Genomic DNA, 11073 nt, shown 5'->3' with positions numbered 1-11073 from the left:
GAATCATTTAAATACAAAGAGAAAATCCATTATTTTTCTCATGGTTCACTCATTACGTTACTTTAACTTATATATGGAATGACTTGAATAAACACTGATTTCCTGTTTTAATGATTTAGCAGCGCTCAAACCACCTGACTTGCACCAATCATTTAGATTCTATCAGAATGAAAGTTAATTCTTTTAGCCTCCTAAATGAATTTTATTTATTTTTTACCACACAGTGTAGTTTTACTGATTGATTTCTACACACTGTGATCTGTGTAGACTCTACCTAGCCATCTCCAGAAATATCTGTTCCATATTATATGTGTATATACATATGAATAAAAGAATGTTACATGCATGCTAAAATATAAATTAATGTGGGACCATTAGCGATTCTACCTGAATGTTCAGGGAGATTTTTTCTTTTTTCTTAAAACTACACAGTCTCAGGGTCTAGAATTAAGCAAAAAACTGTACCATTCCCCCTTTCACAAAGAAAGATTCCTTCTTTCAGTTAGGACACTCCAGGGCAAAAAAAAAAAAAAAAATCCCCAAATCCTCATTGTTGTAAGTATAGTAAATAATATCAAGACAGCTATTTATGAAATATGGCACTATATAAAAGACAGAACATTATTATTCTCTCATTTAACTCCAGAGCAAAATAAGATTGCTCTTCTTTCAGGCTTTTAGTAAATGCTCGTGAGCTAGTAGGTTATATAACCTACTCACAGGACTTACTGAAATGACAATAACATAAGCCCTAGTTCACTTGATAATGGTATACATGTGCATTGATGAGAAGTTTTATTAATTTCATGATATCTTGTTCTCTCACTGGTAGGTGAGAAATAAAATTCATCTTGAACTCAACTGGAAACAAAAGACAATGTTTATTCAAATAGACAGTGTCTAGGAACAGAGTTGATTTGAATTCTAAAAGGAGTCTAGAGAACCAGCCTCAGTATTGTCTTGAGTCTTTACTCAAATTTATTTTTAAAGCTATGTAATAATGTTACATTGGTATTCTGAGAAAAGTCGAAGAAAGAGGACCCTGTCTATCTCTCCCCATTTATTTATTTTAGAATAATTCCTTAGGTGTCATATTTGCTATTAGCATTGCCACTTAGTATGATTGCTTCCCAGTTTTAGTTCAATTTCCATTTATTAGAAATAAAGATGAACCACTTTTACCCCCTGATGGAAAAGAAACATGATAACTATTAATGTCTTTTAGCACACTAACTACACTTGTTGTGATGATTTAGCTGAATTCACTGGAATAGATATAATGGCTGGAAAAAAAAGGCCCGAGAGAGAACTTAGTACACATGTCTTGATTTTTATTATCAACAATAAAATATATCATTAAAGGTGGGTTCTATTTGATTTTTATGAACTTCAACTGATTAACTGGACCAGGATTCTAGAGTTCAGCACATTTGAGTTTCAAGACAGGCATGATCTTTTTTACCATGTTGAATATTTCTATTTATGATTCTAAGGAAAATATTGCTACCATAATATGAGGCAGCATTACTAAAAGAGCCATGAAAGGTAAGAGAGAATATTGACAAGAGCAACTCAGCAAGAAACTTGGCAGGCAGTGTAGGAAGAGACCCTAATCAGTGCATTTGATATCTTTAATCATAATCAGAGATGGTAATTTACTTCAATGAGGCCTACTAAGTACTTGGCATAGCTCTGGAAACAGTGCAAAACAAAAATGGACTGAAAGTTGCTTCAATGCCTCAGAATAGGGATCACATTTCTTCTGTAAATAAACAAGGTAAAAATCTAATATATTTTCTTTTGGGCTACCTGGACATATTCTCTTATGTGAATAGCCACAGTGTCCATTCATGATCGTTTCTATACCATAAAGACAGGTAGAAAAGGTGGCACATAGTGGTTTAGTGACTAAAACTGAGAATTTATCATAATTGGACTCAAATTGATTAATGAATTAACAAGCTAAATTGCTAAATTTGGCTGTGCTATGGCTGGTTTAATTAAACCCTATTGTGCCCTTGCAGTCTGGGTGTTTGGTTCCTGTTAAGTGACTAAGTTACCTTTTGGATTCTGAGGTTGGGTGGTCATTGACATACTGAAGCTTATTCCTACTCCCCTACTTAGTGAATCCAAGCTTGAGTAGAAAAACTATGAGAATAGCAACAGTTGTGGATACTTCCAGATGTTTTGAGTGTGTACTGTCTTGCTTTCCATGAGGAGTTGCTTTGATCTCTGGTGTCTGCTCAAACTCTACTGCTGGTGCTGATGTACACATTTTGGAGATCTTATCAGAGGGAGGGACGATTGTGCCTATGACCATATGTCGTTTTATTACCAGGCAAAACATGATTCAGTTTTTCAGTCCACCAGGGACTGCAATGTTCTGGAAAATTTATAGTTGTGTATATTTGAATCTTAATACAAGTCTTTATCTACCCTATTGGCATGGTAATATTGGCCAGATTATGGGTTTTCAGCCCCTTCCTCTCCTTTTTGGAAGCTTTTTCATCAGAATAAGCTCTCCCAATCTGTGTGTCTTCTTTTTCAGCTATTGAACTAGGCAAAGGAACTTCGTGAGAGTCTTTGAGTGATAGCTGAGTGGTGACAGGTTACTGATAGCTGGTAAAACCCTTCTACCTGCTCTGTAAGCTTTTAGCATATTGAATGTAAAGTAATCCAATTTATTTTCACAAGGAGTTGAGAATTCATTCATTGTTTCAGTTAATGTACTAATATAAATTTATATTACTATAACTTGTCTCATCTGGAAAATCAGTATATCAGAAATGTGGTTTTGACGACTTTATGCTTCAAACTGGTAACAGTTCTTAGTTTCCATCTGTATTAAACTGTCTATAGTATCAGATGTCTTATAAATATCAGAGTATTTCTCAGCATCAACCACGTATCACATTGTGTTCTAACTCTGAATTTAGAGCAGTAAAAACACAAGCAAAAATCTATACTTTGCTGGACATCGTGGTGCACACCTATAATCCCAGGCTAAGGAGGCTGAGGCAGGAGGATCATGAGTTCAAAGCCAGCCTCAGCAACTTAGTGAGGCCCTAAGCAATTCAGTGAGACCCTGTCTCTAAATAAAATACGAAATAGGGCTGGGGATGTGGCTCAGTGATCGAGTGCCTCTGGGTTCAATCCCCAGCATGTCCCAATGCCCCCCCCCAAATATATATACCTTGATAAGGCTTTCATTCTATTGGGGGTGGAGAGCTACAGATGATAAACAAAATACACACATAAATTTATACAGAAAAATACTATATGATAATAAAGTAATATTGTTATAAGTGGCTAAATTAATTTATGGTCATTTGTTATGGCATCAATATAAAACATACAATTTTGTATATCAAATTCTTATTTTTATTCCATTGTATGAATTCTTTGGTTGACTTGTCAATTCTCCTATTTGGGGGCACCTAAATTATTTTATTTGTTTAGCTATTACATTTAAAGCTGTGGGAAACATTCAAATATTAGATAAAATATTTGCCATGCTAAATGGTGGGTGTTACTGAAAAAAATAAAGCACTTTTAAAAAGATTAATTAAGAGGGTGGAAGGAAGTGAGGGAGTGAAGAGCATCTGCAACTAAAGGACCAGTAAATGAACAGACCGGTAGTAAACCTGGCGTGTTGAGAATACAAAAGGGAGTGGAGTGTGCAAGTTGGAGAGACTAGTGGGAGAAGAGTTCTGGGAATTAATGCAGGAGGGTATAGATTAGAGAGAATTTGACTGTTGTCTTTGTGAACGTGGTTGATGTATTTGTGTCTGTTAATTCAATTGGAATAATGTGGCAACTGTGAAGGACTGGATGTGCATGAAAATTTTTAAATGAAATAATTTAGTATGCATAAATTCATTATTTTACTAGTAATTCTGTACAAGACTATGCTGACAAATATTTAGGAGGGAGCAAAATGTGCATAGAAAGTGCCTTATAGGAAAGATAGAAGACAAGGTATGCTGAGCTTCTCATCACCATAGTTTGGTAGGTAGCATTTTATCTTGTCAAGACTCTACCTTAGCAACTTAGCAAGGGGAGATGCTTGTGAATTTGCTAGAACAAAAATATTTTGCTTTTAAGAATAATTTTTTTTGCTTTGCATGTCTTCCATCATATCTGGTAGATATTATTTTTCACCTTAAAATGATACATAAACCAGAAAGTTGTGGGTAAGAATCTCAAAATAGGGCTGGGGTTGTGTCTCAGTGGGAGAGTGCTCATCTAGCATGTGTGAAGCCCTGGGTTTGATATTCAGCACCACATAAAGATAAATAAATAAAGGTATTGTGTCCATCTACAACTAAAAAATATTTTTTAAAAAGAATCTCAAAATAAATTGAGATGAACAGTTTTTGAAGCAAGGAATTATTTTGTTGATGTGATATTGTATATGCATATAAATAGATAGAGTCAAATAAGTTTTATTTGGGCTTTATTTATCTGTATAACTAGTATCCAAATTTCATGGTAACAACTGCATCCTTAGAGTTCTCTTCCTAGAAAATCCTCTGTTACAGATTGTTATGGTTTGGATGTGAAGTGTCCCCCAAAAGCTCACATGTGAGACAGTATAAAAAGATTCAGAGAAGAAATGATTGGGTTGTAAGAATCTTAATGAATTAGCAACAATTAATTTGTTGTTAAGACTCTTACAACCCAATCATTTCTTAATCATCTTAATCAATGAATTAATCTCCTGAAAGGTAACTAAAGTGGTAGGGTGTATCTGGCCAGTGGAACCTCTCTCTGCTTTCTGATCATCATGTGAACTATTTCCCTCTGCTATGCTCTTCCGTCATGATGTCCTACCTCTCTCTTAGCCCCAGAAATGGAACCTACTGTCTATGGATTGAGACCTCTGAAACTGTGAGTCCTCAAATAAATTTTTCCTCCTCTAAAATTGTGCTGGTCGGGTCTTTTAGTCCCAGTGAAAAAGCTGACTAAAACACAGATGTTTCATGTTTTTTCCTCCTAATTTCCAAATCTGCTTATTGATTTGAACTCCTAGCACTGAATAATTAATATTATCATAACTTACTGCTTTTTTTGAGCTTTCAAAAATTTGGCAATTTAAATTACTCTTCTCACAGGAAATATGGTGTTTTGGCTTTTAGATATAGAGTTATAAGATTGAAAAGTGGAACTACTCTAACATCTTTCCTTGTTATACCACTTTGTTCTCCAGAAACACTAAAAACAATTTGGAATGTAGTTTTCTAGACCTCTGTTATACATCATCCCACCTTCAACTGCACATTTACACCTGCATGGTGATAAATCACACCATGTGTCACCTTCTAAACTTGGCCTTTGCACTTACTGGCGTGTCTTCTGCTCATTCCATACCATTATCTTTCTCCTTTCCTTTTGTTAGAAATTCTATTTTGTAGCCTATGAATCTTTTGATGAATTACTATGAAAATATATTGAAAACATTATTATGAATAGTATGAATAATTTAATATCATATGTACCCACTCCATAGTGGAAATAATTGTTAATGTAATATATAAAATATGTCATATATATTTGATTAAAAAATAAAATTTTTGTTTGTATACATAGTGATGTTTCCTTATGAATTAGTGAATTAGTGAACATTCCTTAGTGAATGTTCACCTTTTAATCAAGTGAATATATTTCTCCAGGAATGACAGTTAAAAGACAGAATTTCTGAGTTGAAGGATAATCATATTTCAATAGATACAATACTGAAATTTTCCTCATGGCCCATTTTCTTTTATTGATTAGCTTAAAAGTAAACATGTTAACATGATAAATTTAAATGCTACAAATTGAAATATAAGAGTAAGTTTTAATGTGAAAGTTTGTATCCTCTCCATTCCTTGAATTCTCTGTTTTACTTTCTAAGGAAATTCTAATCAATACTATTTTTGGTATTTCTAAAAAAATTTAGAGGAATACACATATACCCATGTAGATATATGTATATTTATCCAATATAGTTTGCGTTATATATTTGTACAATCTATAAGCAATTATTTTACAAGACATTAAAGGGATATAGTTTAGAAGCTAAAGATTTTGAGATTGATTTTGCAGATTGTATAAGACTTCTTATTTTATATTTTTCTTTAGGACAGAATGATTAATGTCAATTTACCTATGTAATATTTTCACTTGGGAATAGTACTGCAAATAGTATTTCAAAATACACATTTTTTTGCAACTGCAAAAATGTATCTTCTGCACCCACCATGATCTTTAATGGTGTGTTAGCTTTGTGTTGCTACAACCAAAATATCTGACATGCACACTTAAAGAAGGAAATGTTTATTTTGGCTCACAGTAACAGAGGTTTCAGTCCATGCTTGGCCAGATCCACTGCTCTGGGCTTGAGGCAAGGCAGAACACCATGGTGGAAGGACATGACTGAGGAAATCTACTCAGTTCTGGCAGCAGGGAAGCAGAGTGAGGGTTGGGGAAGAAAGAAGATAAACTCTTTCAGTGTTTGCTCCCGGTGACCACTTCCTCTAACTTGGTCCCATCTCCTAGTAGTTCATTCACCTGCAATGGATTAATCCACTGATGAGGTCCATGTCCTCATGATTTAATTAACTGGCAAAAGTCCCACCTCTTAACACATAAGATTTTGGGGATGTTCCAGATTCAAACCATAACTAATGTGCTTACTTTCTTACCTGTATGCTTCATTCTACTTGCCCAATACCAGTATAAATGAAATCAGAATGCCTGGACAAAACATATATTGTATATACTCACCAAATACTTGTCCCTTTCACATTATACCCATGTAATATTTTTGATGATCAAAAGTAACAGATGCCTTTCTTCCTCTGCAATGGCTCATTGTGAAAGTGAATTTTCTCTCTTGAATTCTCTTTATCATTTTGTTTTTGGGGGGGAGTGGATATTGAGGATTGAACTCAGGGACACTCAACCACCGAGCCACATTCCCAGCCCTATTTTGTATCTTATTTAGAGATGGGGTCTCACTGAGTTGCTTAGCGCCCCACTTTTGCTGAGGCTGGCTTTGAACTCACCATCCTCCTTTCAACCTCATGAGCTGCTGGGATTATAGGCATGTGCCATCATACCCAGCTCTCTTTTTATCATCTTGGTAAAACTACTGGTGACCTCTTCAATTGCTTCAAGGGGTGGATAATTTGACAGATTTTTATTTTTTAAAAGAAATACTTTTCCTTCTCCAACAGGACTTTTAAACTGGGATTAAAATCCAGGGAGTCCATAGAGACACTTCAATGGGTCTCTTTACCTGATGATATTGTATTTATGTAAATGTTCACATGTTTAGGAGGAGAGAATTCTAATCCTCATCAAATTCTCAAAGTTGCATGATCTGAAAAGTTTAGTAGCACTTTTCAAATAGAGAACACTTAAGCAGATGTTGGGTGACAAGATATAAAACACAAGAATATACAGGGAAAGGCATGACTGGGGCATGAAGTGTGTTCAAACCAAGCAGCAAGCTTGAGTCTTTATGCCAACCACATTAGTAAGAAAATAAATAAACCAACAAGGAGATATTTCAAGGGCAAAACACAAGATGGGGTCTTCTGATGAGATTTTCAGTGAAGACACTTGTGGCTCCAATTTTTGGCCATAGATGGATAGAAGGCTGAAGTAGAGGTGTGAGTTTTCTTGCCAATTATTATTCTTCCTACTTGGAATTATGAATTATCTTGGTGCTCATTATGTAAGTGTTCAAACAACTTCTTTAGTAGCTCAGGCTTCACTGGATTATAGAAATAGGGCACATTGAGAAAACAGAATACATAGCAGTTTTGTTGTGAAAAACTATAAATCAGGGATAACTCTTGTATTGAAAGGTACAGAGAAAGCCTTCATATTAGAAACTGTTTTTTTAAAACATTTATGTACCTTGGCCCATTCATTGATTGGGTTATTTGTTTGTTTGTTTGTTTGTTTTTTGGTGTTAAGGTTTTTGGTTTCTTTATATATCCTAGAGATTAGTGCTCTATCTGATGTACTTGTGGTAAAGATTTGCTCCCATTCTGTAGGCCCTCTGTTCACCTCACTGATTGTTTCTTTTGCTGAGAAGAAGCTTTGGATTTGAATCTATCCTATTTATTGATTCTTGGTTTTAATTCTTGCACTACAGGAATCTTATTAAGGAAGTTGGGGCCTAATCCAACATGATGGAGATTTGGCACTTCTCAGAAGAGGATAAACAGTCAATCAACAAACATATGAAAAAATGTTCAACATCTCTAGCAATTAGAGAAATGCAAATCAAAACTACTCTAAGATTTCATCTCTCTCCAGTCAGAATGGAAATTATAAAGAATACAAACAATAATCAGTGTTGGTGAGGAGGTGGGAAAAAGGCACAGTCATACATTGCTGGTGGGACTGGAAATTGGTGCAGTCAATCTGGAAAACAGAATGGAGATTCTTTGGAAAACTTGTAATGCAACCACCATTTGACCCAGCTATCCATACCGAAAGGACTTAAAAACAGCATACTACAGTGATACAGCCACATCAACCTTTATAGCAGCACAATTCACAATAGCTACATTGTGGAACCAACCCAGATGCCCTTCAGTAGATGAATGGATAGGAAAACTTTGGTATATATACACAATGGAACATTACTCAGCATTAAAAGAGAATAAAATCATGGCATTTGCAGATAAATGGATGGAGCTAGAGAATACAATGCTAAGTGAAGTTAGCCAATCCCCCCCAAAACCAAAGGCTGAATGTTTTCTTTGATATGAGGATGCTGATTCATAATGGTAATTGGGGTGGGGAGCATGGGAGGAATGGAGGAACTTTAGATAGGGCAAAGGGGAGGGAAGGGAAGGTAGGGGTCAAGGAGGTAGGAATGATGGTGGAATGAGTTAGACATCATTACCCAAATTACCTGTAGGAAGATACGAATGGTGTGAAAATACTTTGTGTACAATCAGTGACTTGAAAAGTGTGCTCTATATGTGTGATATGAAATGAATTGCATTCTGTCATCATGCATAACAAATTAGAATAAATAAGTAATTTAATAAAAAATATTCAGGTAGATATAAAAAAGAAAGATGGTAATGGAGACTCTAAAGAAATCTGAAAATACAATGGTAAGGTCATTAAGAAGATTAAAAGATAGGATGAGAGAAGAAAATGTTATGTCTATCAAAATAAAAGAAAGCAAACATTTTACTACCATCTTCTAGCTAAAGGACCTAGAAACTAGAAGACTTAGATGGTAGAACACAGATTAATATGAGTTCCCTTAGTAGAATGGAGAAATTACAGGGATGGCCAGCACATTTTATACAATAACTGCACAGATGTAAGTCTTTGGACTAAACTGTAATAACTGTTTTAAGCCATATGCTATAATGAAAATATTTTATGACCAGTTTGCAAAGATTATGTAAAAGCAATAATAAGAGTGGCCGGCAAGGGCTACAAAGAAAGAATTTACTTTCATAAAGACTTGCTGTGGCAAAATAAGTTCTGAAGACTATATACTCTCAGACAATCAAAGAACTGGAGAGAAGGAAAAAGAAATAAAAATATAAAAGGAGGAAATACATACAAAATTTAATCTAATGCTATTAATTCAATTCAACAAGTATGTGCTAGGCATGGAGGAAGATTCAAGGAAGAATAGGAAATAACTGTGTCTTCAAGGATCTTCTAATATAGCTGAGAGGATCTTTTAACAGAGTTGGGAGGAGCAAATATTGCAGTAGTATAGGTTGTAATATGTCATACAGAGAGGCATATGCAGAGCACTTTGCTAAGGGTTACAGAAGATACAGAGATGAATCATCTTCATACAGACCTTAAGTTATACCAATGAGGGGATTTAAGGTGTGCACACAACTAACCATAACATAAGTAAGAATATGTGTATTGCCACAAGAGGCAATGATAACTGTTCAAGGAAGGCAAACTCTGATCTGACCAAGGAGAATAGAAAGAAATCATCAGAAAGGAGGGATATTTACACTGGCTTTGAAAGATACATAGAATTTTGAAAGGCTACTAAATGCTTATGAACTTAGAAATTGGTTTGGTCAGAAAATACTTGTATATATATGTTTTGAATGCAAAAGAATCAGTGGCATCACATTCTCCACTCTTTTTACAGAAAACTGTAGACAATTACCCTTTTAGAGGCATGGAGATTAATGAAATAATTTTGGAATCCCTTGAAATTTTATATATGATCCAGTGATTCTCTAAGCATGCAATAAAGAAAATAAATTCCTCTTTATTTAAAATAAAATTTATTCTTATACATAAAAGGAATTGGAAAAACTTATAAATTCTTCCCTTAGTGGTAATAATAATAATTGCAACCATGTTTTACTTAATTTCCCCAAGAACCTTATAATTTATAGATTATAATCCTTATATTTGTGTGTGTGTGTGTGTGTGTGTGTGGTACTGGGGATCAAGCATAAGGCCTTATACAGGGTCAGTAAGCTCTCTGCCTCAAAGATCACCCCTCACCCAGGAATTCTTATTTTTCAAATTAGAAAATGCTCAAAGCAATTAAGTAAATTGTTTTAAGTTCACACAGTTATTAAGTGGGAGAATTAGGACTCCAAATTATGTCTTATTGACTCCAAAGGTTTTTGTGTGTTTGTTTTTACCACTTCTTAAAAAAAATCTTATTGTCTTTTTAGTTGAAGCATAGGGTATAATTTAAATGGCTTTACCAGAGTTCCCATTTGCCAGCAACAAAATTCACTCTAGCTAATGTAAGTACAGAAGTAATTACAAGATGGTTATGTATAACTCTATGTCAAAAAATTAAAAAGTTTACACAATATGGAAAAGTTACTATAAAAATCATACCAAGTGAAAAAGCCAATCCCCAAAAACCAAAGGTTGGATTTTCTCTCTGATATGTGGATGCTAACACACAAGTGTGTGGGAGAATAGAAATTCAGTGGATGAGAAAAAAGAATGAAAGGAAGAGAGGGGGTGGAATAGGAAAGACAGTAGAATGAATTGGACATAACTTTCCTATGTTCATATATGAATACACGACTAGTGTAATTCTACATT

The sequence above is a fragment of the Marmota flaviventris genome, chromosome 6, assembly GCF_047511675.1.
Source record: "Marmota flaviventris isolate mMarFla1 chromosome 6, mMarFla1.hap1, whole genome shotgun sequence".
Taxonomy (NCBI): Eukaryota; Metazoa; Chordata; class Mammalia; order Rodentia; family Sciuridae; genus Marmota; species Marmota flaviventris.
Note: the sequence above shows the minus strand (reverse complement) of the source record.